Source organism: Daphnia magna, linkage group LG7, assembly GCF_020631705.1.
Source record: "Daphnia magna isolate NIES linkage group LG7, ASM2063170v1.1, whole genome shotgun sequence".
NCBI classification, from domain to species: Eukaryota; Metazoa; Arthropoda; class Branchiopoda; order Diplostraca; family Daphniidae; genus Daphnia; species Daphnia magna.
The window spans coordinates 7,568,349-7,574,462 of record NC_059188.1 but is presented as its reverse complement, the minus strand read 5'-3'; positions in this window follow the sequence as shown (position 1 = coordinate 7,574,462).

Here is a 6,114-nt window from a genome sequence, read left to right as displayed (position 1 = left end):
AACAAAAACCAACACTATTTTCTAAATTCATTATTATTATTTTTTAATATTTAGAACTTCGAATATTTTAAAAAAATTTCTCGAACTGAAGTAGCCCCAATACTTTATTATTTGAGAGCATTTGAGACTAAGTCATACTAGTTAAATAGAACATCACGTGGGAGCAGAGAACAATTCGGGAAGGATCCTCCTTGCGTTCCATACGAATTCGGCTTATTGTTCTATTCGAAAATCCAATCTACTTTATACAAAAGCAGTTTTATAGCATTGCTCTAAAGCTTTTAGATTGGGAGATGAAAGGAGCAAAATCTCCCCGTCCTTGAGCATCATATAGTTCAGTAGACATGCTCTAACTGTTCTAGCCAATACAACGTTTAGACCACAGAAAGCAGATAACAATTATCCCTAAACGGTTACGGAAAAAACCGAAGAATATTAGGGGGAGAAAGCTTGAAAAATTGCACCACTGGAAGAAGTAACGATCGTCGAAATATTCTCGTGTTTTTAGAGTCAACGAGCGACCTGTGGGAGGGCCCACTGAAGCCATAGGAAACGTGTTTTTCACGGAAGGGGACCTGCGCAATCCGAAAAACGCATTTAAAGATTTTTTGTTTCGCCTTTTTTTTTTCCCAACAGCATTTTTTGGTAGTTTCACAAAGACGTTTTAGTTGATTTATTCATGGAAAAGGTAGACAATTTTGGCGTTATTGATGAATCATGAATGAAATCTTGCTTTGCTTATGGAAAAGGGTACACCCTATTAAGAGCGCATCTGGTTGTTGTTTCAACCTGTGGAGTACTGTGTTGGTAATGCAATTTTAAGACCGGATTTCTTTTTACATGGTCGTATCGGAAACTCATTCTCATCATTTGAATTAGCGGACAGTGAAAAATTTATGTGAATTATTAGGTCCTTTATTTATTTATTTTCTCTTGCCTTTCTTTCATCAAAAGAATTGAATGGAATCATCAGTCTCCGTACATCTTCGTAGGCGCTAGCGTTCAAAGTAGACAAACGTGTACAATCAAGCAATGTAAATTGCATCGCCATCCCTTGCGTCAATCGCCAAGATACTAGTACAGTCTGCGCTGATTGATGACTTCTAGTCGAGTTGTATGGACACAAGTTGGGCTATACTAAGGTTTTGTTATAGTTTTGTTACTTCAAGTTTGTTATATCTAGGCTGTGCCATTACATGATCGACCGCTAGGGTGGCAAGGAAAGGGGTGCTTTGAGTGTAGTGCAAGACCAAAACTCGAATCGACAAAAGTTGGACGAATAAATATGAGTCAACTGGGGAGCGTCGACAAAATAGGATCATCTTTAGGTAGTAGCTATCCTGCGCGCTTGAATTAAAGTGAATATTCCCAACCAGAAAGGATGATGTGCTGCTCTCTAAGAAATATCTCGAGGTTTTTACCGAGAAATAACTCGGTAATCAACGTCCAGACTTTTTTGTCGGCATTTTTTTACCGACAATTTAAATCGGGAAAACAGTGGTAATCCGAATACTATTGTCGATTTATCTTTATTTTCCCAAAATTTGGGGGGTGTATCCACCCCCTTCATTCTCAAGGTCCAGACGTCTGGTTTCCCCCTTCTACCCCTACTGCATTCTTGTATTTTCAAGGTCTGTCTGTCTAAATGTGTGCAGACGTCCTTCATCATCATGCAGTACTTTGTAATATCATAAACGGTTAAGACATTATTTTAATTGTTATTGAATAACATTAACTTAAAAATTTTTATTTCTAATAATTTTATTTAATACCAACTATTTAATTTTTTGTCGATAATTTAAAACTATTATCTCTCTTCGACCTACTACTATTCGTTTAGCTTTGAGCTGGTGGTAATTTGGGGATTCGACCCATAGCACCATACGTCTTTTTCATAGAAGTCTGATATTTTACCACTGTGCCACATTGATTGATGTATGTGCATTATACAATGCACTATATTGTGAGACATGTGCAGGGTGATAGAAAAATTTTCGGGAAAATTTTAATAGAATTTAAAATCTTATATGTTATGTATATGAATTGGACTTTTGGCCATTAACGCTCCATATAAATTGATTTTACAATTGTCGAATTGTCGAAAAAATAATTGCAAATTAACAACTGCAGTCATTCTCTTCATCTTGAGGCCAAAATGGAAAAAATGTGCCTCCCCGTTAAAAAATCCTTATTTGTGAGGATAACCAATTTGCCAAACCTAAGGGAAAACTACATTTTTTTTGAATCCTTCATTCTTACATAAACAATACAAATAAAAATGTCCCCCACACCTAGGATAAAAATCAGTTAGGTAATTAGGCAAGGCCTCTGGCAATGCTTTTGTTTACTTTTCTTTGTTACGATCGCCAACCCGCCCTAATATGTTTGTCCTTCAATCGGAATACCGTGATTGATTAACGGATATTTTTCGTTGCGAAAGGCGCAAATTTCAAAAAATTGTGAATTTCAATCACAAATTTAATATATAAATGATTGCCTAATCTAGATGAATTAGGTATTTAAGGATAGGGAATTAAATTAAGCTTAAATGAAATCAATTTCTGGACACATTGATTGGTAATTTTATAGATAACGAACCAAAAACCCCAATTTTTACTATACCCCCGAGAGGCGAGGGGCCTCCTATACTAGCAAACCTGGCGGGGAATCTTGAGACCCTTTACTGAACACCCACCGGTCTTAGGGATAGCCGAGAGTGTACCTTTCCTATTATATCGTGCTGCAAGCATGGCTCCTTCACTTTCTCTCCCTCACATCCCTCGTCACACAGACTCCACTAGACCCCCCCTAAAACCACAAGCAGCAACAGAATAGACCTATTTCCATGGAATATCCAAAAGACACCTGCGCCGCCCGAAGACATTCTTACATCAGCCGACTAACACGGGAGCACCGTCGTCTAGCCGAAAACTTCCAGAACATCCTCCTACCTTTTCCTAATTCTAGAATATTCTTGCACCTGCACCGCACGTGCCAGAATATTCATACCCTTCTTAGATTAAAATCACAATGCATAAATATCCCTTAAATATAGAAATATTTTTACTAATTATTCACTTAAACCCTAGTTAAGTGACCTGTCCGAACTGTCACCACAGTTCGGGGGTGGCTTTAACACAGGACTATTTAATACTAATTTATATCTCAAACTTACGCTTTCTCCCGTAAATCGTACGGCCTAAAACTATAATTCTTCTCGCCCTCTCGTGACTCATCCTAGCGGATGGGTAACCCTTAACCTCCCTAATATTTGACTTAAATGAGTTGACAGAACTGTCAACTAGAGTCGAGGGTGGCTATTGCACGGAGCCATCTTTCCTACTGTTTTCGTTATTCGGGTCACGACCGCGTCTTTTCCATATAAAAGACCGTGACTTTCCTCTCACAACACAGTTCCTTTTTAGTTATCTTTACGGTTCCATCTCGGCCCCTCTTCGAGCTCTGTGACCTAACAATTCTGTTTAAATTACCTGCTTAGAAAGCAGGTAATTTAACCAAAATCTTTTAAGTGGCAAGATATTAAGGCATCTATTAGTAATAGCCCTTCACTTTGTAACATCTGCTTTAAGTATGTATTTGGTTCTCGGTACGCAGTACAACGTTTTTACTGAGAGTACAAAACAGCTCTGAAAGTACAAGAAATAGAAACGAGTTTATATACTCCTGGAAGGCAGCTTTCACCTGGTGAAACATCCGCCGATAGTAACATTCGCTGGTGGTAACATCCGCCGGTGGTGCATCCGCCGGTGGTGAATCCACCGATGGTGCATCCTCCGGATGCAACATCCGCTTGTGTTCCCGTCGAACGTAACACACGTCAATCGTGACATACGTCAACCGTGATGTACGTTGACCTTGACGTATGTCAACCGTAACAAGGTGAAGCGGGAGGGACTTAGTTGAGTGACTTACACTACACATCACTCAAACTTCAGTGCAAAGATAGTGTGAGTGTAATATAGTAAAAGCGGCTTTCGGCTCGTAACATTCCTCACACCAATATGGGAAATAGAATTGTTTACGAATTTCATTTCAGTGTAACGTTGTTTGGGGAAAGACAATAGTGGAGTTTTTTTAGAAATTTCGTAGCCGCGAATACATAATAAAAGCTCGAACGGCAAAAATGTGACTGCCTCGTTAATACACGTCATCCGATCGCTTACGCAAAAACAAATGAATAAAGATGCGCGAATTAGGATAAACAATAGATAAAAAAAGGGGGGGTAATTAAAGGCGGGCGCGAAGCCCGGCCGAGTTGCCATGGCAACTCGGTAACAGTTCCCATACAACCATTAGAGCGGACTAAATTCTCGACAATGATCTCTGATTGATGTCGACTCCTCGTCTCGGATCACAGGCTCCTATGGCGATGGCCCTATAGTTAAACTGAACTGCATAGTGCAACACAGTTTCTGCTTGGCCTGATTGGCTGATGAGTGAAGTTTCCCAAAGGAAACTTATGCTTTCTTGTTGATTAGGTGCAATTGCAACCATGATCGGGGTCTATCCCAGGGAATTCCAGACGCGCAATTTGCAATTGTTGTAACTTATAACACGTAAAAGGTGTGTATTGTTTGTTGCAGCGGCTCGGTGTACTATCATTTGTCCATCTTCTATAATGTCTGGATCAGCTTCAAATTCTAGCATTACATCCGTTACGTCAAACCGTTCTTCCGTTACAGTCCCATGCAACAAAGTTTGCCCGTTGACAAAATAGGCACTTAACGCTTCTTCCAGTTTCTCTCCTCCCTTTTTCTTCTTCTTTTTAGAGACAGGAATTCTCAGATGGTTTCTTGAGGTGCATAAATCATTCCGTAGATCCAGTTCCAATTTCTTTGTTGGGCTTGTGCTACATTCTCCATTCTTATCTTTCCTGTCCTTCTATAAGATAAAATGGGTACTGTCTTCATTTTGGAATTGTTGCACGATCTTGTAGGTTCCTGACAGACAGGACTTTGTAGGCTTTCTTCCGATACGTCGTCAGGGTTGACGTTCTTTTCCTCTGGCTGATCCTCGTCTGATAGCGGGCTATACTGGAACATATATACATTATCACTTCCGCTGTCTTCTTCGGATTCAAAGTTATTTAATTCGTTCTCGGTGCAGCTACTATAACCGCTTCCGTGTTCTTCTCCTACTAATAAAGGAACAGTTGTAGTACTACTGTCACTGTCGTTGCCGTTGTTGCTGTCCGACTAGCCTTCCTCTTTAATGTAGTCTGCGTTGTTGGATCCCATTCCGATGTTCGTTGTTAAATAAGCTTGAACTTGATCTACGAGGCCGTATGAATTGCTTTCTATCTCGTCTCGTCTCTTCTCTTTATTTTTTTTTCAATTACTCTTTGTCTTTTCCTGTTGTAAATACAGCAACAACTTAGTAAAAAAAATCACTGCATTTTCAGTCCTTCATTCAGTTGTGTTAGTTTTAATTCATTGTGTTGCCCCTTCGATTTTTTAAAAGATTTTGCTGCTGTGGTAATAGTTGATTAAAAGCATGCATCATTTTGTGATGTATGCAACTATGGGTGTTGCCACTTATTATCGTAATTTCCCTTATTGTTATATAGTTTGGGCTGGGTTAGTAGTGCAGCGGCATAGGTTTTCCCATACCATTCCGTAACCAACGACGTACGTGCATGTTGTATGACTGCCGGTGCAGTTCTTGTTCTCATTTTCCCCTTTAAGCTCCGTCATTCAATGTCACAAATTTTCCGTTCTGGGCGCACTTGGTTTCCTTATTTTGTTTGTCATTTCTCTATCTTGTGAAGTGGATGCCAGAGGCAGTGGTGCAAATTCTCATGTGAATGATTTCACTCCCACGCCCTCTGGTAGCATTGCACCCATTTCATGTCGGTCTTTATTTTCTTTTGATTTTCGTAATTTTCTTTTCTTCTCTATTTGTTGCATGACTCACGGAAAAGGGTTGCAAACTATGAAGATCCGTAGGCAGATTAGGAATAGTATAAATCCTATAACGGATAATCCCATAATTTTAAGTGTGTCGAACCAAGAGAAGATATTCGCAATTTAATTATCTTGTTCTTCGGTCACCATGATATTTTACCGAGATTTTTTCTCTCCCTCTTGTAGTCGT